Genomic DNA, 26213 nt, shown 5'->3' with positions numbered 1-26213 from the left:
CTGCAGGAAGTTTTCGAACTTAGAATACGTGCACGTAATGTACATGCGTTCGTGAGCGGGCTCAGTTTCCACTGACTTGGTTCTTACTCAGAAGACTATGAGATAATAAAAGAAAAGTTTTTTCTCCAAATAACTGCCTACTAGTTGAGAGGGAGTTGCGAGTAGGTTAAGACAGCCGACAGAAGGGCGGAAGCTAGGAGCGCCTTTTTACTTCCGCTCTGTGCCACTCGCTCGTGGGCGCGTGCCAGGTGCGTGAGGGCCCTGGCCCCGGCTCGTGCTGGGCGATGACGCCAGCGTTTTGCGGACAAAAGACGCGCCGCTCGAGGAGTGGGCGGCGTGGGCGCAGGAAGCCGCTCCCGGCCCGGCCCGTCCCGTCGCGGCTCAGCCCCCAGAATTAGGCCGCCAGCCGCACGGCGCCTCTCGACCGCCGCCCCCACCGCCCCCGCCCCAGACATCCGCGCGGCCTTTTGTGTGGGCGCCTGCCGCTCGAACCGCCGCCAACTTGGCCACGACTGCCTATCAGCCCCCTCGCACGCTCTCCCGCTGGTGACTCTCCAAACGCGGAGGGAATCACGCATAGCGACCTTCCGGTACTACTGATACGATTACAATAATCATTTCGACACATATGGCACCAGTATCGTAACGAAATAAATGTCAGAACAACGGAATCGGAAATAGTGAAAGATGCAAGAAGAAAATAATCTTTCGCTATATGTCCTGTGAGACTTCTCCCGCAACGTACGTGGCATATTGCTAATAACGTTATGATATCTTAAGATGATATGAATATCGATTGTAAATAAATAATTATTTATCAGCAATTTCTGGCTATTCAAATATGACGTTTTTCAAATACTTGTGATCAATGTGACACCACTTGTGCAAAATGACAAAATGTACTATCGAAAAAGCAACAGTTGTGTGTCTAGAAGAAAAGGTGGAAAGCAAATGAAACATCTCAAATTGAGAGCGTATGTGATGTTATTTCAATGATAATAATATCGAGGCAAATGTACAAGTGCGTTGGTGGTAAGACGTTGCAGACCGTGTGACCCGCGTGCAAGCACTGATTCGATGGGAAGAGTATCATCAACAAGGACATTGTATCTTTTACTGAGATAAACTTGCTCACGACTTTTGTAGCTGGTCTTCCATATCCTTGACAATGGCACTAAGATAGAGTTAACGTCCGAAATGGACCGCTATATCCACTATTGCGCCAAGTACAGGAATCTTGTTGGCGGCAGGAGTACTGCAAATCATGCCGAAAGATCATGGAGACAGGTAGCATATGTGTACGAGCATTGTTGTGTTAAAAATGGCACCATGATGGCGTCGCATGAGAGGTAAATATATCGGTTACGTACCGTTGTGCCGTCTGATCTCGGTTGCCTACTGCCTGCCGTGATCTGAAGTCATACCCGGTCGCTCCCTACACAATTCAACCAGCCACTGCTCCTTTCCAAAACACGTGACCTCTCGCCAAACCGCCGGAGTACTTGCCGACGGTTGTCATCAGGGTAGTGCGCAACAGCAGTACAACGGTGAACAAAATGCGACTTCATTCGTCAGCTCTTCAAAAATGGTTCAAATGGCTCTGAGCACTATGGGATTTCATCAGTCCCCTAGAACTTAGAACTACTCAAACCTAACCAATCTAAGGACATCACACTCATCCATGCCCGAGGCAGGATTCGCCCCTGCGACCGTAGCGGTCGCGCGGTTCCAGCCTGAAGCGCCTAGAACCGCCGGCTCATCAGCTGTCCATGCTCTCCAGCCATGGCACCACTCCAAACGTAGTCGTCTGTGTTTCGATGTTAACGGCATTCCGCCTTTTTCACATTAATTCCATTATTTAGCTGTTACTAGTTTCCAGTCGTTACTGTGGGATGAGACAGAATGTTGCAGGACGTCTAGTACATGTTCTGCAAATCTGAAGGCGTTAACACGTGCTTGGTGCGCAGTACGGTGTTACTTCCTCGTGATTGTCAGACGTTGACTGGGACCTTGAGGGGAAGTATACCTGCCCTCACGTTCCCATGCAGTCCAACATCAGAACACTGATCCCTCACAAATCTGAATATTGAAATGGATACCCACAATAAGGCCCATTTCAAATTCTGTCAGATTTTGATAATGCTGTCTCACAGAAGTACTAGGGATGTCCTCCACAGTGAACAATCAATATTTGACGCTCTTCATGCCTCTTGAAACTAACAGCACACGAAAATGTCTAATGCACTCTGGTGGCTGTCCTGTAAGAGAGAATGGCAACTACTAATCATTTACATGACTACCAATGGCGTGTACGTGTATGGAGTTTCATAGACACCCGAGCGTGTCAGGTAACGTATTACATGTTCAAACAAGAGGTCAGTTAGTGTACAAATTTTCTTGGTCTTAATTCCGAGTTAATTGACATGAAATCTTGGAGCTTTTGTCAGCTGCAACCGCCAACAGTCGAACTTCCACTATGCGGGTGGGCTTTGGGCACTGAACGACAACATAGGGACCGTTTGGTGGCTATGGGTCAGCGCGAATTGCATTTTGTGATATGAGATCGGCACGCCAGTCTTGCCGATACTGTCGCATCCACGGCGGCCTGGCGCTATGGAGCGATGCTCAACTCACTTTTCAGCACCAGGCTTAACTCTGCCCCCATGAGACATCCTGGATACTGCTGCACCGCACATAGACGGTAGGTCAATTAAAAGTGGCACGGTCGAGTGAATACGATTGGACGTGCGTGTAGGCACATAACCTCACTCTATGACCTACAGTTACTTCCAGTAGGGTGAACTAACTGCCCATAGAGCCAGCCGAACCTCGGAGCACATTTACACTATCATCAAGACTCTCAGAGATGTTAGCAGATGTAATTCTGGTCGCGGTCCTAGTTGACCACCCATGTCATCTAATCTGCCAGTGTGCGATTACTTTATAAGGGGAGCCCTCGAGTCTAAGGTGTATCGCAACAACCTTCACAGTCTTCGAGAACTGAGGCGGAACATTATGGATGATATTGCAGCAATTGCAGGAGTCGAGTGTCGAGCCGCCTTCAGCTACTTGCTGACCAGGGCCCAAAAGTTCCATGAGATTAATGGTGGTCACTTTCAGCATCTGCGACAGTCAGGTTAGCACTGTACTTCCTTTCCTCTTTTGTGTTTCATTGTATCCTGGACCTCTGTGCTCCGGGCCATTTTTATTCGCCACACCCTACAGAAGACGGACCCCTTATCTACCCAGCCTTTAAATAATTTTAACACCCTAGGACGATGGCAGTGACAGCTGTCAAAACTAGCTATTTTGCGCCGCCTATCTTGTTTTAAATACGAAAGAATTTTTTAATCACACTGTTAGTTTGAGTGAAGTGAATCAATTCTGTCGCCTAGCAAGCAAGATAGTGTTTCTGAATGATAGAAATATCCGACTAGCTACAGGAAAGTCTACTAGTATCATGAGATTTAATTTGAAGAAATTATTTCTCGAGGCAACGAATTTTAAGGAACTGAATCGTGATATGTGAGAAAACCTGACATGACGGTAGTTGTAGCGCTTGGCATGCGGTGTTACAAACCGATCCGGAAAATTACATGGGTGAGAAATGGTAACGTTCTCCAAGGAATCAGTGAAAAAGAATATATGTAAATAACACTGACTAGAAGGAGGTACAAGAAGACAGGACATGAGTTAAGTTATCAGAGAGTAACTTTCATAGTACTAGAAGGAGCCGTAGCGGAAAAAAATATAGGGGAGCAGACAGACATTGCAATTTATTCATTTGAAATTTGGCATATTGGACTTAAGTGCTACTCTGAGATAGGAGGTTTGCACAGGAGAGGTACTCGCAGCGGATCGTAACAAACCAGTCACAAGAAAACTCTTAAATTAAAATGATTAGCAAGTGACCATATCCTCATCTGACCGCTTCACAGCTCAACACAGATCCTTGCAATTGCTCCAAAGGTTAGAGAAGTGCTCCGTGCCACTCGAGTAGGGCTATAACTGCTAAAAGTAAGTGCAGTGCACAAAAAACTCAAGTGCATTTAAAAAATTACGAGGAACGTAAGGTACTATATTCTCTGTGAAAAAAGGTTTATTCACAAAAGCAAAGAGATACATAAAGTAACCAAGCTTCGGTAAATATTACTTACCCACATAGAACAGTTGTCTACGCATTTGTTCCATCAGTGAACAATTGACTCGAAGCTGATGAAAATTTATGATCAAAGTATGAGAATCCATCTGAAATTAGCCGTTGTTTTTGTGCTTCTTTAACGATTCTAAGCCATATCCAGACTGAAACTTCATGGCAGATTGAAGCTGTGTGCTGCACCGAGACTCGAACTCGGGACCTTTGCTTTCCCCGGCAAGTGCTCTACCATCTTAGCTACCCAAGCACGACTCACGCCCCGTCCTCACAGCTTTAGTTCTGCCAGTACCTCGTCTCCTAGTTGGCATATCTAGACTGTTCAGAGGCTGTACGCTGGAAACATGTCTTGTCCACCAACTGTTGGACTGTTCCTTTGCAATTAATGCGAAGACAATAGCTGTGTGTGTGTGTGTGTGTGTGTGTGTGTGCTTTCCAGTATCTTGTGAGTATATGCACTCTCAGAAGGAGCTGTATGTAGGTATGACACACCGAGAACAATGACGTGCTATGGTGTCAGAAAACATACTTTCTGGCACGGCCAGGAAGTACCACAACCAGAGCAGAGAGCGACGACAAGGCTGTTGTGTATAAGACCTAAGCAGAATGTCATCTCAGGCATCGACCGACGTACCCTTCTAGCTTTGGCCGAAGGAGATTGACACCATGATTACAGGAAGAGGGTGGGAGGACTGATATGGAGACGTGACTTGGACCTAACTGGCAAAGAAAGGGAGGAGGAACGCTGAGAAGAGGTAATAAGTGGATGGAGATTATTACCTGTTTGTCAGATGACCACATCCACACTTCAATACAACAACTGGCAATGGCTCAAAGTGTTAGGGACTGGGTCCGTGTGTCCCCAATAGGGCTGTAACTGCTAGAAAAAATTGCATACCTTTAAACGCCCCTCATTTATAGAAGCCATTGTCCCACCAAAAAAAGTAATTTTATTCAATAACACTAGCCAGTAAATGTTATAGTGTTATGACAGTGTTATAAACATATGAAATGCCACCACCGTAAGACACGTAGTTGTAGTTCACAAGCACATAATCACGAGATACCCGTATCGAATTCTCAGCTGGTTGAGCTATAACTCAACTTATTATGGTACCCAGGCAGAAAGTCAAAGCCAGTGCCACCATATATAAAAAACTAACAAAAAAATAAATAATTCATAGGAGACACAGGAAAAAATTCACCCAAACTTTGCCACTATGTGGTTCGGTGATCTCACTTGACAACACAGTACCTTTCGTAAGCAATCCCATTTGTTCCCACCGCACTGCTGTCTGCACCCGGCACAACGTGAGTCGGTAACTGACAGCACCCACGGTGACTATTCAGATGATGAAATTATCCAGCAGCATACTATGCAAGTTACGTAAGACTGTGGGCGTAAATATTTCATGGATACCGAAGATTTGAACTTCTTATGGAAAGAGGAGTTGGGGACAGGCGAAATACGAGTGTGTTCTCATCCTTTCTTTTATCTCGGACGTCACATGGACCCGTGATTCGTCCCCTTTGATAAAATGATGCCTCAACGGAACGCCTACACATGGTGATTTGTGCTGATCTGTGTGTTTATTATACGGCCAACGGAGATAGTAAGTTCCTGTGGCCGAGCGTGGGAGTTGAGAGATCTGAGGCGCCTTGCCACGGTTCCCGCGGCTCCCTCCGTCGGAGGTCGAAGTCCACCCTCGGGAATGGCTGTATGTGCTGTCCTTAGCGTAACTTAGTTTAAGTTAGATTAAGTAGTGTGTAAGCCTAGGGACCGATGACCTCAGCAGTTTGGTCTCATAGGAACTTAACACAAATTAAAAAATTACATTGAGTTCATGTGCAGTCTGGCTCATGAATCACTGCTCGAAAATCCGTATTAAGGTTTTTCCTAAATTACTTAATGCTGAATAAGGTTGATTAGCTTCCACTTCCATCCTAATATTCTGAGCTTGTGCTCGATCTCTTATGACCTTATTAAAGGGACGTTAAAACGAAACTCTCCTCCACACGGAGCTGAAATAAATAATTCGAAATCACTCAGCCTAGTAGCTTTCACTACCATGATAACGGGTAGATCACAAACATCGGTGTGTCTGTAGATGCTGGCCACTTGCATCAATAGAGACCAACTTGCAAGGGAAGATACTACAGCTAGCGTCCTGGATCCAGGGCAAGTGTGCTACTACAGTGAAAATAAACGTGAACTGCCAAACTCGGCATCTGGGGTATATAATTTTCCATCATTATTTTGTTCCACCTCCCATCAATCGTAGCGGCGTTTGGCACAGCAAACATCGCGGTGAGGCCAGGAGCAACATGAGCCTTCCAGAGGTTAATTTACCATGCCCATCACAGGCGCCAACCACGTGCAACACTGACATAATTCTAGGCAACGGACGAGGAGCCTGTGATTTCTAACAGCGGCAGCCATTCGCACGGATTTTGTGTTCCAATGCTTGCGACGATATAATGCACGGCCCGGCAATCTACAGATCAGTCACTGCGAGTAGATTTCAGTCTTTAAAGAGTTCAATCAACGGTGAACGATCAGTTGTTTTCAACACTGACTTTCCGCAGATTTCGTCTAGAGTTAGCAGCTGCACTTCTGGAGTAGTCCGTTTCCACAAACAGCCCACTAGGATTGGAACCGCCACAGCTCATACAACAGCGACGTTGCGATGTACTTTTTCTCTTGGCAGGTGTTTACTCCTGGAAGTGACTCTAAGTTATCGAAATACGTCTGCACAGATTAAATGTGGAACCGGAGTTAGATGTCAAGGTTTTTGTGAGCTTCAATAAACAAGACTTCTTGCCCCTAGACTAACTTATTTTGTGTAGCAGAGACAGATGTCTTACATTGGCGCTGTCGTTGGAACCCAATCACATCCATGTTATGATCTCTACAGTGACCGATACAATAATCATGGACCACAGTCCAGTGGCGGTTTGCAACTAGCGATTCTCCTGTTGAAAACTAAAGCTTCTTCACTATACGCGATGCTGTTGTTGTGGTCTTCATTCCAGAGACTGGTTTGATGCAGCTCTCCATGCTTCTCCCAGTACTTACAGCAACCTACATCCTTCTGAATCAGTTTAGTGTATTCATCTCTTGGTCTCCCATGAACTGTGTGGCTGGTCCCGGCGGAGGTTCGAGTCCTCCCTCAGGCATGGGTGTGTGTGTTTGTTCTTAGGATAATTTAGGTTAAGTAGTGTGTAAGCTTAGGGACTGATGACCTCAGCAGTTAAGTCCCATCAGATTTCACACACATTTGAAAATTTTTTTTTTTTTTTGTTTCCCTCTACGATTTTTACCCTGCACGCTGCCCTCCAATACTAAATTGGTGATCCCTTGATGCCTCAGAATATGCCTTACCAACCGGTCCCTTCTTCTAGTCAAGATGCACCACAAATTTCTCATTAGTTATGTGATCTACCCATCTAATCTTCAGCATTCTTCTATAGCAGCACATTTCGAGAGCTTCTATTCTATTCTTGTCCAAACTATTTATCGTCCATGTTTCACTTCCATACATGGCTACACTTCATACAAATACTTTCAGAAACGACTTTCTGACACTTAAATCTATACTCGATGTTAACAAATTTCTTTTCTTCAGAAACGCTTTCCATGCCATTGCCAGTCTACTTTTTCTATCCTTTCTACTTCGAAAATCTTCAGTTGTTTTGCTCCACAGATAGCAAAACTCATTACTACTTTAAGTGTCTCATTTCCTAGTCTAATTCCCGCAGCATCATCCGATTTAATTCGACTACAGTCCATTACCCTAGTTTTGCTTTTGTTGATGTTCATCTTATATCCTCCTTTCAAAACACGGTCTATTCCGTTCAGCTGCTCTTCCCGCTTTCTCTTACAGAATTACAATGTCTTCGCGGACCTCAAAGTTTTTATTTCTTCTCCATGGATTATATGCGATAAGTTAACATTATGTGTGAACAGCAATTCGAATCCTGAACTAATTTACTTCCTTCCCTTCATCTTTTCGTTCATTTGTCAGCTGGGATTGGCTGGCTGCTGCTAAGCATCTGCTCTTTTGAGCCACACAGATTTTAAACATAACGAAGTTGAAATTAAACAAGTTAAAAGACAAACAAATGATCTTGTTGTGACTCCAGTGACGATACTTTCTTTAAGCCGCAAAGTATGTTGTTGTTGGATCTTCTTGATTCCTACTCGACATGATATGTCTGGGCCTCGATGAACAGGCCCAGATAAACAGCATAATTGGATGTAATCATAAGAAAAGTGGAGGCGTCATATAGGTGCGGACTGAGGATTTGTGGGTTTCAGAACAGACTTGTTTCAGGAGCGCTGTGGAAGCTGCGGCGATGGAACTTCACCTGGATGTGTTTGTGGTGGATATTTTATATGGGTGTCGTGTACAACATGACTGTGTATCCGAGGTGGGATGATCGTGAGATCTGGCAATACCACGCACGAGAAATTGAAGTACTAAGCTTTGCTGACATTCAGCTGCAGTACTGAATGGAATTCAGTATCATTCCATCAAAGATACAGAACATTTAGAATTTTCAATATTTGCTAGTTCCATAGTGATAAGGATGAGATAGAGTGAAGCGTCAGTGTGGCAAATAAGTGACGGTTAACTGAAATTTGGTTGGAGGAGTCTTTACTTAAATTTTATAGGAGAAAGAGGAGTGGAGCAGGTTACATGTATTACAAAGGCACAGGTATTTGAAGTTGACACTTTGTTTCTGGTCACTTATGCTTTTCGGTTCCATCCCTCAGAATACCAATGATCCTAGCTGTTACGTGAGGCTGTCAGTGCCCTGACGTCAGGAAACGTCTACGGTGTTGACATTATTTCATTTCTAGGCATGAAATATATTCTTTGATGCGCTGTTTGGCTATAAGTGTAACTACATATACGCCAAAACAAACGCGAGATGAATCCATCCCTTTCCTCTTACACAATTATCTGCTCCCTCCCCTCCAGTTTCTCCATCTCTGTCTCTGTTTATGAAACAAATGTTCTGAGATAAACAACATGTCATTGTAAAAGCTCCAATAAATGGTTTATAGCTACAGCGGGAAGCTGAACCGTTCTGCTCCGACGATAACTAGAAATATTACTGGGATCCCATATTTGGCAAATGTCGAAACAGCACATTATTTATTCTTCGGAATAAATGATTTGTTGCGCAGCAAACAGAGCGAATACGCTGCAGTGAGTACTGATAAAATATGATACCAATATTTTTTTCACGTGATTCTGTACTGATTTACGAAAAGATGAGACTATGATCGGAATTTAATTTTTTGACTAACAATGCAAATAATTTAAAAAATTCTCTTCATTTTTCTGAGAATTCATACTGAGAGAGCACTACAGTGCGGGATATGGATAACAATGAGAGAGCGCCTCTTTTCACGAATTATTGGTTGTAAGAATGTGTTTACAGATAGATAAATAGGACACGATACTGATTGGAAATGAAGTTATAAATAAAAGGGAAAGAACCGAGCCTACATCGTAGAAGGAATCGAGATCAGAAGTAGGTCGTTGCTCTATGAAGCCAATAAAGCTATTTAAAGATCCCACGGTAAAAACGGGGTAAGTCCTTTTAATTAGAAAATGAAGTTATGGCAAATTCTGAAGGCCAGCAGTCAGACTTTCCAATAACGTAGCAAGGTACAGTCCAAGGTTGCTTCAACTGTCAGCAATACACCTATCAGGTCAGTTGGGTTTGGTGATCGGTTGAATTTCTTACTCTGTGTTGTTCCCTTGCAATAATAGTGTTTAGTCTGAAATGTGACGGTAGTATGGTCCCCTTAGGATCTTTAACATGTGTGGATCATCACAGGATGAAGGTGAGATGGCATCTGTTAATCAGCCAGCTAAAAGAGAAAAAAGTAATGACAGTATTGATAATGTTTCCACTGACCTTGGACAACATCTCGTGAGTTAGGTAATGACTACAAATACTCATTGTTTGTGTGTTTCAAGCAAATCAACCCCACGGAAGAAGACAGCTTATCAATTCATTAGGTGACTAGAATGATAAATCTTCCTATTTGATCAGCTTAGTTCGGCGACAGTAATTGCTCGTAGAAGATCTAGGCATGACGATTCGAATGCTAGAGATTGTTTTTACGATACACAGTAACAATCAAACGAAAACAAAATCATAGCGTGAGTGAAATTCCTGTTTACCAGTAGGTCTTCATTGCTTTGCATGTAATTATCGTTCTGTCTTTCCAGAATTCATCAGACGTCCTACAGTGATGCAATATTTTATACCTATACTAAAGATTTAGGGAGTAAAGAAACGAATGAACTGTTTTGCAGTATTATGTTAGTGAAATCCTTAACCCAAAATTAAGGGTTGTTGTGCGATACTAACAGATTTTGCACCTGAAAGCGCTGGAGAACGGAGACAACGGTGCGCTTCAGTAGAGTGTAGCAGATTGAGAGCGAAAACCATTAGGGCTCAATGGGCAGACGACGGATGCAGTGGATCTTACCTAATCCATGAAAAGTAATATTGATGCTGCTGATAAAGATGAGGACGACGCTGTTGCTGATAATTATAAATTGAGGCATGCGAAAGCTAGAAGCTTCGAAGACGTATGAAAATTGAAAGCATTAGGCCGAAAACTGTCAGGTTTTATAAATTAAAGGCATCTGATACGCGCAATTCTATAAAGACTCAGTTTGGCAGGAAAGTAAATTTTTGTAGCCTATTATCGAACGGGGCGACTGGCCTATTACAAGCAGAGATGCTCTAGCGTTTGTTACATGCATCAGTGGCTTTATCTCCTGCTTTTAGTCTGCAGAATGTTATACAGTGTCATTAACGGATTATTTACCAATCATAATCTTATAATTAACAGTCAATGATTGAAAATAAACTTTTGGCAACTATTATAATCTATATTTAATTTACTATTGCAATTAACAATTAATCATCATAGGGAATATTGGGGCAATGGATTAACTATGTTGCAGAATAAACTAGCCGGCAAGGAAGCGTGCAGACAAGAATATTCCATTCAGAGACCTCGTGGATCCGACAACAGATTCTATTAGCACTCGAGAAATGACGTTGGACTTAATGAAACTGTCTGATAAAACCTTACCCAGAGCTGGAGAACGTTCTGCGTTCCTCCATGAGATTTTCCCCGATGTACATAAACGGAATTGAATGTAGTCGCATTTTTCCCCATACATAAGAGTGTTAGATTCCAACATTGAATCAGAAATGACTGTGAGTGATAGGGACGCTTGGTTATCATTGAAGGAGCCAGAATTTAAGTTCTTAGTCGACAAAAAGGTTCCACATTTTACGTCTTTTGTACTAAAAGGCTGTATGAGCTCAACAAAACAGGATCCTCAAGAATCCTTTTTTGAAGAGTCAGCTTGATTGTACCCTGGAAACTTGGGTGACATCGGTGGCAAACAAGGAGAGCGCTTTCATCAAGAAGTCAGAGCAACGGATAGACGGTATCAGGTCACTGGAATACAGTACGATGAGAAATTATTGTCGGTCACATCACTGAGACGTAAACAGTCATCGGAGACAAAACCGTATCACATATTTTAAGCCGAAGAGGGAAAGGAAATACACGGCCCAACAAAAGAAGGTGAAACACCCAGAAGATTAGGTCGGACGCCAATGTAACATCCTATACGCACACACCATCGGTGAGTATGTACATGGTTAGTGTTCCATTTATCTGTGACAGGTAGAACAGCAACCACAATGCATGGATGTTATTCGAATTTGCTGCTGTCACCATGCCTGGTAGGATAAATAAGAGGCATAAACAGCCTTAGATGTGAGTGGGTCACGGAGATGACACGTTGTCGCGTGAGACAGATTCACCAGCACCTCAATTTTTTAAAGGTGTCTCACTGTGGGACTTCGTTTGGTCGTCTGGTCGAACAGTGCTCTATCCAGATTTGTGGGACATTGGGATGTGACAGAGGCCCGATGTTGTAATTCATGAGAGCGTGAGTGCTGGCATACTAGTGAAGAATCCAGTCGTACATGTACGACTACAACAAGGGACGATCGCCGTATTTTGCACCAATCGCATCGCTAGCACTTCACATCCTCGTCTGTCTCCGAACGCAACTAATGGACTCCGTTCAACGGGTTAGGTCGTACCGCGCCATTCGTCGGAGACCAGCAGCAACTTGCCTGGATAAATACCGCACATCGCGTAGGCTGCCGTTAACACAAACTGCTGCGTATGGAGCAGTGCCGTGAACGGGAAGCATGGACTGCTAATGGATGGCAACGCATTGCCTTCAACAACGAATCGTGATTATTCACTAACCCGGATGACCGACGTGGCGGGGATCAAATTGACCTGAGCACCCTCTTCCAATGTTTTCGAGACGTTCAGTGGTGTTACTCTTGGCTTCATAGTGCGGGGAGTCATCTGGTATGACTTCAGGTCACGACTCTTAGTGAATAAGGTCACTTTGGTAAACTGTAAATCATGGATATTCTGTGCCGTTAATTGCTACCTCTTATGTGACAGTATCGTGGTGTCATTTTTCAACAGGACAATGCTTGTTCACATATGTCACGTCTCCCTATGAACCGTCTACAAGTGGCAGCGAGACCTACAGACTTTTCCTATATAGAACATGTGTGAGAGCTGCTCGAACTCCACCCCATAACCAGTATCCGGGTTACAAGATGCCAATCACAACAGTGACAGTACAATAGTTAGGTGACACCTTACCCTACGGAAGAGTACATACATCCACGCCCGAAGGGTGCAACGTTATAGTGACAAGTGACACTAAGGCTTCGTAAATTTTACACCATACTGAAACTGCTGGAAGAACTTCACACACTCTCTCAACCTGTGAAGTTTCATTTCCTTCCGTCCTTCTCATCTTGGTGCCGAACTTTCTTAGTCAGGCAGTGTATAAGTCAATGGACAAATAAATTTGTGTAGGTAAGAGGTGTTTTATTATTATTATTCACGTTTGGGCCCTACTGGACCACGCGAAGTACAATCACGGGGCATTCAGTTATTTTCTTTTAGACTTTCTCTCTGCCCAAATTGTTTTCATTCTCTCGGAATGAGCTCTTTTCCTTTCATCAGACCATGTGGTTCCAGTTTTCTTTGGTTTTTCAGCTTGACCAACTACCCAGTCATAAATTTTTTGCCTCAATAATTTTCTGTCTTGAATTTCTTCTTGTTTTATATCTGCCTCTTTCATGTCCTCTTTTATAGCAGCAATCCATTTTATTGTCTCAAATTTAGCTTTACTTCGATTTTCGTAGAATTCCACTACTTGTTTAGTTAGTCTGGTAGCATCCATTCTTTTAATATGCCCATAAAATTTTAATCTGCGTTTTTTCATATCCGAATATATGCTGGTGTATTGTTGAATTTCACTATTTGCTCTTAGCCTGTATGTTCCTTCTTCAGTATATTTTGGACCTAGAATTTTTCTGATTACTTTTCTTTATCTTTTTTGGATTTCTTGAATGTCCTTTTTTCTGTTTAAAATTGGCGTTTCAGCCCCATAAAGGCACACTGGTTTTATGACCGTGTTGTAATGTCTCAATTTAGAGTACTTCGAGAGACATTTTTTGTTGTAGATGTCTTTTGTAAGTCTAAAAGCTGTCTCCATCTTTTGACAACGAATTTCATTTCCAATTTTTTCTAGACCAGTCTCTGAGATTGTTTCACCTAAATATTTGAATTGCGAAACTCTTTTGATTTTTCCATACTTAGTTTCCAAAAGTTTGGGTGCCAGTTTGTTGCTAGTCATATACTGTGTTTTTTCAAATGAGATTTGGAGACCTACTCTTTCTGCTGTTTCTTTAAGAATTTCTATTTGTTTCTGAGCAATTTGGATGTCCTGCGTTAGAATAACCAAGTCGTCTGCAAAGGCCAAACAGTCTATTCGAATATTTGTTCGTCCTAATTTCACTGGTTGGTCAATTTTGAACTCCAATTTTCGTTCGCGCCACTCTTGTATTACTTTTTCTAGAACGCAGTTAAATAGCAACGGAGAGAGTCCATCACCTTGCCTCACGCCTGTTTTTATTTCAAAGGATTCTGAAATTTCTCCTCTGAAGTTTACTTTTGATTTTGTACCAGTTAGCGTGTCTCTGATAATTGCCGTGGTTTTAGGATCCAGGCCTTGTTCTTTCACTATTTGGAAAAGAGATTCACGATTCACTGAGTCATAAGCCTTTCTAAAATCTACAAAGGTACAAACTAGTTTTTTATTGTAAATTTTTTGATGTCTGAGAATTAGTTTGAGGACTAAAATCTGTTCTGGGCAAGATCTATTTGGCCTGAAACCTGCTTGATATTCGCCAATTTTCCATTCAAGTTGTTGTTGTGCTCGGTTCAGAAGACATTGAGAGAGGATCTTGTATGTGACTGGAAGAAGAGAAATTCCTCTGTAATTATTAACATCAGTTTTGTCTCCCTTCTTATGAAGTGGGTGAATCAAGGCGGTTTTCCATTCATCAGGAATTTTTTCAGTTTGCCAAATGTTTTGCATGATTGAAGTAATTTCTTTAACGGTTTTTGGACCAGCTGCCTTTAAAGTTCTGCAACAATTCCATCTTCACCAGATGCTTCGTTGTTTTTCAACCTATGAATTTCTTTAATGATTTCCTCTTCATTTGGTGCAAGTGAAACTGGATTGCATTGTTGGGGAATTTTTGGTGGAAATCTTTCTGTGGGCTCGGGGCAATTTAGAAGATTCTTAAAATATTTAGAAAGTTCTTTGCAATTTTCTTGGTTGTTAAGAGCCAACTGTCCATTTTCCTTCTTGAAGCAAAGATTCTGGGGTTGGTACCCCTTTATTTTGGTTTTAAAAGTTTTATAAAAATTTCTGGTATTGTATTTCTGAAATACAGGTGTTTTAATATATTACTAAAACTTTTGTCCATATTGAAAATTTAAATTACTTTTCATAGCAGTTAAATTGTGAGATAACTACACTCCAAGAAGAAAAGTTGGATCACATATGGATGGAAACAAAGGGATTAAATTATTGTCAAACGAAATATAAAAGTCAGTTGTTGTCTCGTTGACCTATGTTATCGAAAACACCCCCTCCAAACTCATTTCCCTCGATTTTTGGTAGGTTATTTACTTCTCAACACAAGTCGAGCACATAAATTTTAGCCGCTAGCATTTCTTTTGTGCTCTTTATGCTCCACGACCATCAACATCCGAGGCCTGGAAAGAGGTGGACCTGCTTTTTGATGGGCTTCCTGCTGCGATCGGCGAGTGCTTTCCCATGTAAGCAAATGCATATGCCCCGCGCCTCCTCCCCACCCCTTTCCCCTTCCCAGTTGTCGAACCGTTCCGAGGGGGTGAGCGCCTTCGTAGCAAGGCGCCGGAGTGGCGACCCAAGTAGAAGTCACCAGGCGACACTCTCGGTAAATCGTTCTTCACGAGTCCGAAAGTCAGCGTGCTACCACCACTCATTCGTATCGGAAGACAGTCACGATCAGAAAGGAAACACAGATAGGTTATTTACATTATTTGTTCAACATTTGAAACTCTGACCCTCCTAAGTTTTTATCAACGGAGGTAAAACCGGCAAAAGAAACCTGAAGAATTTATCAACATAGATCATATTGGGGTCAAGACTAATAATATATTCAATAAAAACGAAAATTAAGAATAGGTAACTAAAATATGGGCAAGAATAAATTTGAAGAAAAATTTATCTCAATATGGAAAGAATGATTATAATGAATGTGGTACATAAGACATACTTACTGACAGGAACAAATTAGAATAATACTGATGTTTTGCTGCCAGCAAACTATAAACAGTATTTTGTTGTTCGAATATTTATCTTCGTTTCACTATCCATGCGAAGATAATATGTCAGAGATACTAATATTGAAGTAGAGCTCTCAGCTCTTTCCACAATACGCAGACGCGACTCTAAGAATTTTAAAGATAATTTGATGGGTTATTTCGTGACAAAACCTTGCCTGAACCTCCGTACGTATATTTTCTTTCGTATTTTCTGCTGTAAGTAATGTATTTCCTATTTCATTTTTTATCATTCTCCTGAGCAAAACTGTGCTCTCTCGGACGACGAAGACATCCGAGATTTTAAGAGTTCCATTGCTTCGCATAATATCAAGACAATTTCTGCTCATGTATGAAGTTTGATGCGTAGCATATGAATTAAGAAAGCGGGTTCTATACTATTTGCGGAATTGATTTTGTATTTCAAAATTATTGCTAACGCAATAATACCTTTACCACTATAGGTAGCTTTTGAAGAAGCTTTTGGGATTCTCTCAGAACATTATTGCTGCTTTCGCTTAAACGATCAGCTTAAGCTGCGTATAACTAACAATAAATGTAAAATTAATGCAAAAGAATTTGAGTATGAATGTGCGTCGAATCGTTATAAAGCAAACCGTAGCATACACCCGAGGTTAGTGTAAAGCATGAACTTCAATGCTACCAGACAGGTTTAAGAGTCCGAAGCAAGCTATATTGCCGACATTTCTTATCATTTCAGTACAGGTGAACTCCATGACAGAAAATTTGTGCCAGATTACAAGTGTGCGGCACCAGAACTCATACGCAAAGTTTCACCTTCCGAGAGGACCATTGTCATCAGGTAGTCTTCCGAGGACGCATCAAAGACCAGTTCCACAACCCCTCCGGAAAAGGCGTCAGAGACTGCTTTGACAGTGAATCTGGATTGAATCCAGACTTGTCTTTTCCACGCTGCAGTATACTGTGAGTTTCATCAATTCATGAACTGAAGTAAAACTTTCCAGGGACCATTAAAACCTCAAAACTGAGTCTGATATAGCAATTTTTAATTTTGATCCAAATTCTGGAGGAAAAATACTTTCCAGGAAAAATATGTTTTATCTTGCTCGAACGTAGTGGATGTTTAATAACTACTACTATCATCTCGATGACGCCATATTCTAATTAGTTGACTGGGACAGATCTTTCACTTTTGATCGGCTTCAGTGTCCAGTTGATGGTACAGGTAACAAAGCACGAAAACAAACGTAAAATACTATTTCAGAACATCTTGCCTACAGCCGGCGGCTGTGGCCGAGCCGTTCTAGGCGCTTCAGTCCGGAACCGCGCTGCTGCTACAGTCGTAGGTTCGAATCTTGCCCCGGGCATTGATGTGTGTGATGTCCTTAGGTTAGTTAGGTTTCAGTAGTTCTCAGTCAAGGGGACTGATGACTTCCGTTGATAGTGCTTAGAGCCATTTGAACCATTTTGCCTACACCTCAGATCGAAGCATGTTCGCGCACACGACCAGAGGAAGTACTGATGGCCAGAGCTATCACTAGTGTTGAGGATCGTTAGATTCGTCACAGGCTGATACATTCGGTAATGTCCCTATTCATCTCTCCAAAATAAAGTTATCTGAGGGGAAAAAATTTTTAAAAAAACTTTCAGATGAATACCGCGAGGATATTAAACAACACCGGTCGGCGTTCACATCAGTAGTTTACTCACCTTCTAATAAGACATTTGGACACACTCAGTGAAGGTATCAGTACTGGTTTGACGAACAGGACCTTGTAATTTCAAAATCTCATATATCGAAATAGGCGAGTTCGCATTGTCAAACACAACGATCCCATCTCAACGCCCAAGAAACCTATCAGCCCATACTGAGGTTCAAAATCACGTGAAATGCAAAAACTAGCAGACCAACCCAAGTGTTAAATCCTTTACGATCCAAAGATGGCACCAGTCTTGTCGAAGACTGTTCCTCCATCAACTGCCAGGAAGTAACATCTTCCAGAACTGCTAAACAGGGACGCGTACGTTGAGGTAAATATATTCAACGTAGTTCCTCAAGGGCCCACTCAGTATCAACTCGGCGATGGTCCCCATTTTCGGAAAGTCGTAGAGGGTATCCAGTAGCTGAAGAACCACAAAGTAGCTGAGATAATCGGGATTCCTGCCGATTTCTATAAGAAATGAGGTCCCAAGCTTACATAAAGCATACATCTGCTTAAGACCAATATATAGCCACCCAGCTGTCTTAGATACTCTGATTGTAATCATCTACATCTACATGATTACTCTACAATTCACATTTAAGTGCGTGGCAGAGGGTTCATCGAACCACAATCGTACTATCTCCCTACCATTCCACTCCCGAACAGCGCGCGGGAAAAACGAACACCTAAACCTTCCTGTTCGAGCTCTGATTTCTCTTATTTTATTTTGATGATCATTCCTACCTGTGTAGGTTGGCCTCAACAAAACATTTTCGCATTCGGAAGAGAAAGTTGGTGACTGAAATTTCGTAAATAGATCTCGCCGCGATGAAAAACGTCTTTGCTTTAATGACTTCCATCCCAACTCGCGTATCATATCTGCCACACTCTCTCCCCTATTACGTGATAATACTAAACGAGCTGCCCTTTTTTGCACCTTTTCGATGCCCTCCGTCAATCCCATCTGGTAAGGATCCCACATCGCGCAGCAATATTCTAACAGAAAACGAACGAGTGTAGTGTAAGCTGTCTCTTTGGTGGACTTGTTGCATCTTCTAAGTGTCCTGCCAATGAAACGCAAACTTTAGCTCGCCTTCCCCACAATGTTATCTACGAGGTCTTTCCAACTGAAGTTGTTCGTAATTTTCACACCCAGGTACTTAGATGAATTGACAGCCTTGAGATTTGTACTATTTATCGAGTAATCGAATCTCAACGGATTTCTTTTGGAACTCATGTGGATCACCTCAAACTTTTCGTTATTTAGCGTCAACTGCCACCTGCCACACCATACAGCAATCTTTTCTAAATCGCTTTGCAACTGATACTGGTCTTCGGATGACCTTACTAGACGGTAAATTACATCATCGTCTGCGAACAACCTAAGAGAACTGCTCAGATTGTCACCCAGGTCATTTATATAGATCAGGAACAGCAGAGTTCCCAGGACGCTTCCCTGGGGAACACCTGATATCACTTCAGTTTTACTCGATGATTTGCCGTCTATTACTACGAACTGCGACCTTCCTGACAGGAAATCACGAATCCTGTCGCACAATGAGACGATACCCCATAGGCCCGCAGCTTGATTAGAAGTCGCTTGTGAGGAACGGTGTCAAAAGCTTTCCGAAAATCTAGAAATACGGAATCAACTTGAGATCCCCTGTCGATAGCGGCCATTACTTCGTGCGAATAAAGAGCTAGCTGCATTGCACAAGAACGATGTTTTCTGAAACCATGCTGATTACGTATCAATAGATCGTTCCCTTCGAGGTGATTCATAATGTTTGAATACAGTATATGCTCCAAAACACTACTGCAAACCGACGTCAATTATATAGGTCTGTAGTTCGATGGATTACTCCTACTACCCTTCTTAATCACTGGTGCGATCTGCGCAATTTTCCAATCTGTAGGTACAGATCTATCGGTGATCGAGCGGTTGTATATGATTGCTAAGTAGGGAGCTATTCTATCAGCGTAACCTGAAAGGAACCTAATCGGTATACAATCTGGACCTGAAGACTTGCCCATATCAAGCGATTTCAGTTGCTTCGCAACCCCTAAGGTATCTACTTCTAAGAAACTCATGCTAGCAGCTGTTCGTGTTTCAAATTCTGGAATATTCCATTCGTCTTCCCTGGTGAAGGAATTTCGGAAAACTGTGTTCAATAACTCCGCTTTAGCGGCACAGTCGTCGGTAACAGTATCATCGGCACTGCGCAGCGAAGGTATTGACTGTGTCTTGCCGCTTGTGTACTGTACATACGACCAGAATTTCTTCGGATTTCCTTCCAAATTTCGAGACAATGTTTCGTTGTGGAACGTATTAAAGGCATCTCGCATTGAAGGCCGTGCCAAATTTCGCGCGTCTGTAAATTTTAGCCAATCTTCGGGATTTCGCGTTCTTCTGAACTTCGCACGCTTTTTCCGTTGCCTCTGGAACAGCGTTCGGAAAAGAAGGAAAAAGTCGACTGTGGTAACAACTACTGAACATATCTACTTTCGACTGCCGGGAATATACTTCTCAGAACACGATCTATCCGCTTGTTGCCATTTATTGAAGATATGTCACCACAATCACAGTGTCGATTTAGACCAAACTTAGGCACAGTCGAAATGACACTCTGCTCACGAGAAATGCAGGAGAAATCGAGAGAATAAAATCTTGGCTCTGTATGGCACTCATAGATCTCGTAATGGCGTTAATCAAGAGACTCTTTGGACGGTCCTGGTCTCTATTTGATGCTACCTAAACATGTACAAACGCTTACCCTGCTGCACGACACCTCTAATTCCAACATCCCCAAAAATTACAGTGCACACGAAGAAGATTTCTTCATAAAACAATCAAATGCGATTGTGTGAGTGCCTCTACTTCATTTTCAGTATTTACTTGAACTTTACCATACGATGTCAGTCCAAATAGACTGAGAACCTTGACCAAGATAATCACAACCTCTGTCATCGCACGTAAGTGTATGAGGGAGTAATGGAAAATAATGCCTCGGAATTCTTAATGTGAAAATTCTTAAAACTTTTTAAGTAAAACAAACATTATTAACATTCCGAATCTTTATTTTTCATGCACACATATTTATTTTTCAACTTAGTCACCCTGGCGACGAACACGTTCCTCCAAATAAGAGTTCAGATTGTTGATACAGCCACCGCGGAACGTTTGACTTTGTTGATGGAGCTAAAGCCTCACCTCTTTTCGATCCGCTTCATTACTGTCAAAGTGATGTCCTCGCAGATGTTTAAGTTTTGGACACAGATGAAAATCGGATGGGGACCGGCCAAAACTTTATAGCGCAAGGCCGATGCCAGTGAAGTGAAGGCGTCAGATTGCTGCAGACGTCGCAGCGCTCTTGAGTGGTTTGGCATTGTCATGCTGAAGAGAGGGGATCCAAGTGTGGAGAAACACTTTTGAATTTCAAACTTGGTTACAGTATGCTGTTTCTCACGCACCGACATAATTACGTTGTCTCCATGTTACACGCTACAGTTCAGAGGGTAGCATCTTTTGTCAGCGACGCGGGAAAGTCTACCTAGTAATATGCATGACATGTAATTCTTTAATAGGTAATGAGAACAGAATAAAAAATTCAGCGGCATTACTTTTCAGCACTCCCTCGTACATAATCATGTTATGCCTAATACAGAGGAAGCCCTTTAAGCAAATTCGAGTGTATTGGATGAAGCATTAATGAGTATCGCCCTAGATGGCAGCATCAGGGAAACACAAATTTTGCATAAATCTTTGAAAAATATTAACTACTGTACACTGCGCAAAAGAATTAGGGGATCATGATTTTGGACGCCTGCCGTACTCCATTGAGCAATAACTGAGGACTAAGTATGTTTCACAATTATATCTTCATCTTTCAGAAATTAAATACGCAACAAAACATCATCACATCCTCGATTCCTTACATGAACAGAACAGAATGTCCGACAGGCGCGGAAGTGGATACAACTATTCGTCCCGTCATAATGGGTGCTTTTCATCGAGTTTGGAAACTTCATTCACTTGAATGCATCCCTTCAGCGTTTATTACTGCCTGTCACCTACGTGGCATCATATTCCTTATAAGTCTACAGTGGTAACACAGTGGTGTCCGTTCCCATTTTTTAATGAAAACCCAAGAGAGTTCTCGAGCAGTCAGTGGTGGATCGTCTGTGAAACATGCCTCACTTATGCACGATACGGTGTAGGTGTGGGCTAGCCGCCAGCCATTCCATTACTTCAATGACCAGGCTTCGCAAGACGTCCTTACTGACGCCCGACACATAGGCCCTGGCATTAGATGGAATTCAGGGCCACCAGCTTATACGGCAGCCACCACAGGGTTTAAAAGGAGCTAAGGCGACCATGGGCAGCGACAATATCCGGTTTCTTGGACAACATTTGGCAGGTACAGCTCACCACGAGTCTCCATACACGAACACGGCCAACAACTTGCCTCAGAAAGTACCTGGTATCGTCTGAGAATAACATGTTTCGCCAGTAACAAAGTTACCAATTGACATGGGATCGACAGAACTGAAGGCGGGCTGAAAGATGTTTTCGCTTCAAGAGGCGTACTCGAACAGAACCTCTGGGTCGTAAGGCCTTATCTCGTAACCTGTTCACTAGAGTTTGATCGGACACAACGGCTCCAGTAGCCCTTCATAAGATAGTCTTGGAGTGCTCTGTCGGTATCCGTGTGACGCCGAAAACCAGAGACGGCCAGCTATCAGTCTTCACGCGGGCATTTAATGCGTCAGCGGCCTTTTCCAACTCTCCCTGTGCATTGACCTGTCTCCCTTTACCACGTTCACAATCTATGTATGACACATGGAGAGGCATTGACATCTGTAGCAACACGACGATAATCTATCCTTTTTTTATGAAACCGAATGCTCTTGCAACTTGCGCTGCACTAAGATGCCTCATTGCATGTGCCTGGTTGAAGACAATGTCTAAAACGTCAAGTGCCATCTGTGTACCTAACTAGAAAACGACGGGACACCGATACTCACTTCCTTCCGAGCCGTCTCCTGACACTGTAAAGCATGACACATCCAACAGATAGTGAATGATTTTAGTCGTTTCTTCCACTGAAAGCGAAGATCTCAAGCCATGCAACTGTATCACAGCTACCGCCTGTATCAACACAGATTTAACATACATATCATTACACGAACTTCGAAGGTCTGGGTTGAGTATGACCGACAAACGTATGAAAAATCGAACAATATATTACCAGCTCAAACACAGACAACGAAATACAAGGAGAACTACTGAAACAGGACAAAGGGGACCTGATGTGATTTAAAAAATGCCAAATTGCCAAAGCCAGTTGGGAATCCTCTATCTCCGTACGTACGTCATAATGTCTCAGGAAACTTCGAAGACAAATGGCGAACACGATGCTTGAACAAGCGGAGGCAACCTCATGACAAACAAACCGCTGTACCCATGGTTGGAATGGATCACAGGTGCCATCGTTCTATGTCTGGGACTGGTCTGCTCACCCACTGCATACCACAGTGAGATGCATGACAGAGGGGCGTCCTATTGTATAAATGGTTCGCCCCGTTTCATTGACGAACCGGACGAGGAAAGAATTATTCTTCAAATGCCTCAGTTCGCGCTGTAAATAATCTCGTATTCGCGATTCCTATGGGAGCAATACGTAGAGAGCTGTAATACATTCCTAGATTCACCATTTACGGTTGTGTCTTCAAACTTTCTGTGTAGGTTTTCGAGGGACAGTTCATTTCTGTCTTCTAGTCTGCCAGTTTAGTTATTTCAGCAACTTCGCAACGCTCTCGCATGGGTCAAATAAACCTGTGACCACTGCTGCTGGCCTCCTTTGTTCAATATCCCCTATCAGTCACGTTTGGTACGGATCCCAATATACACCTGAGCAACATTTTACGATAGACTACACGAGTGATTTGTATGTTGCCTCTTTTGTACATCGATGGCATTTCGTTAGTATTCAACCAATGAACCGCAGTTTGCCACCTGCCTTACCTGTGACTGGCACTACGTGACCGATCCATTTCATAGTCCTAGAAGCTGTTAACCCCAGATGTTACGGTATGAGTTGACCGACATCAGTTGTCACTCACTGGCACTATACTCATAGGAGTTACGTTCACTCGTTTAGTAAAGTGCACGCCTTACACTAAAGAAAATTTCAAGCGTGCTGCCTATCTTTGCACCTGAAACTGATACCGAGGCTTTAGGTTTGCGGAAGGTGCCAAATCACAGAAAAATAATTTAAAAAATAAATCACTTTAATTCCTTTTTTAACTTAGGGAACTTCACAAGCAATAGCAAATATCGTTAAACTTTGATGATTTACATAAGTTGTAGCAACTTGACCAGGCTACCTTGAAAATTTAAAATCAATAAACATAACTGAAAAGACGTTAATCTGAATTCTTGTACAATGTTTAATTTATTAATTGTGAAAGACTTTCATCTTAGTAGTTCGGAAGCCAGTTGAGTCTTCGTCTACGCACATAGGCACAACTGTTCGATTATAGAACTGTAACAGAGAAAAGTTTACATCGTGAAATAGTTAGAAGATATAACTTATTAATGCAAGTAACCACTAAGCAAAAACAATCCTGACACTAGATTAATAACCCGACGACAGAGTAATTACCCAAGCAGAGAAGTGATTTCATTTTAATGAATCTCCTTCAATCAGCGTTGTGCCTAACCACAAATTTTTATAACCATATCTTCAAACATTTAAGTATTAAAACCACTCTAGTTCTGCAGCAGAAATGTTAAATGCATTTCTAATATTACTAGCTTTACGCCCCCTGGTTCACACTTATAGACTCTGTGGTCTGCACTTTTATTTTTCTTTCAAAGGTTTTTAACGTTGTTCACAAATTACTATACTTTCTAAACATTTCATGCTAATTAAGGACGTAGTATCACGGTCTTTTCCGAATGTATTTATGGCCAAAACGCGATTCTGGTAGATGGTGTATAAGGTTTTTGTTAATCATGCCTTTTGCATTCTTGTGGTGGTATTTCCATAAAACTTTCATCCCTTAACACATAGTTCTTTATATATAACCAAGAAGTGAATACCAGTTATCTAGATCTAATATTAAGATTTTCTTTTTGATATAACGAACTATTGTCTTACAAAATTTCATCCCCTCTTTCCCCCCTTAGGGTCTGAATTTTACCAAAAATTGGACCACGTATATTTTTAATTCTAATAGAGAAGTCAAATACCAATTCCCATAGATGTAGTTTTAAAATGCTTTAGTAGCTCTTTAATAATGATTTAGTTTCTATAACATTTTCGTCTGCTACTTTACCCTCTTACGGGTTAAATTTCCCAAAATGGTGAAACACTTTTCTTCTTCTTCTTTTTTTTATTCCTGAGAGAGAAACAAAATACCAGTTTTCGTAGATCTAGCCTCAATATGGCCTTAATAGCGACGCAATTTCAAAAAGCATTTCATCTCCTATTTTAGCCACTTAGGTGAGCAATTTCGAAAATTCCCTTCTTAATCGCCGCCTGCAGTATATTTTCATCACTTTCTACAAATTCCAGGTTCTATCCTTAGTGGTTTGGGCTGGGCGAAGAGAAGTCAGTGAGTTGAGTTAGTGAGTCGGGGCATTACCATTTATATATAGAGACTAGTAAAACTAAAGCACATAGTTTAGCGACAATGCTATTTTATAAATCTCTTCTTCCTTCATTAGCCCAACAGGAGGTGCGAGAGTTAGCGTATAATCTAGTGACTGGAATACACTGTTCATAAAAAATTATAATTCCTTATAACAATTTGCATGAGAATACATGAAAATATGGCTGATGATTAAAAAAATATTTCTAAAGAGACTTACAACAATTGCATGTAGTAAATCTGGCCAGGCCAAAGAAGTAACCTTTAGTTGCACTATGGCGATGCGTACCTTTATGAGTGCAGCTTAGTAAATTTTCCAACATGTTTAAATTAATTCAGGACCTGTCCCAGTCATGAACGGCCAACATGTTGCAAATTTTAAATGACGTCAAAACGCTGCACACAGAGCTGCGTAAAACCCACGAAGACTAGAAATTACTTCGCCCCCACTAGATAGTGTCTAAAACGACGCCGGATCAATATTACAGTTAGGGCAGATTAACCTTATGAAGCTAATAGTCTGCAGAACTTACCACAAAACTGGCGGTTTCCGACGACTCACATTAAAATCGTCACTGCGCAATTTGTAAATTGTGCCTTCGCTAAGCCACGGTCACTCAAGTCTTACACTGGGATTTAAGAACCTGGCTAACTGCCGGCCGAGACTGCTAGAGAGAGCCGCTAATCGCTTGTGACACACAATAATCATGTCTTTGTAGTGCCACGGATTTTGGCCTGCGTGACGTGCAGAGATGATCACAGTCGATCTTTCGCAATCGAGAAATTACGAAACTGGCTCAGCACCTCTCTAATATCTTATCAGGAACTAAGTGAATATTTTTGCAGCTTCTTTCAGACAGCAGTTTATTAAAAAAGCGTGTTTGGAAATCCCCGTCACAAACTTCTA

This window comes from Schistocerca serialis, chromosome 6 (genome assembly GCF_023864345.2).
Source record: "Schistocerca serialis cubense isolate TAMUIC-IGC-003099 chromosome 6, iqSchSeri2.2, whole genome shotgun sequence".
NCBI lineage: Eukaryota > Metazoa > Arthropoda > Insecta > Orthoptera > Acrididae > Schistocerca > Schistocerca serialis.
The sequence above is the reverse complement of the archived record's forward strand: the minus strand, read 5'-3'. Positions refer to the sequence as shown.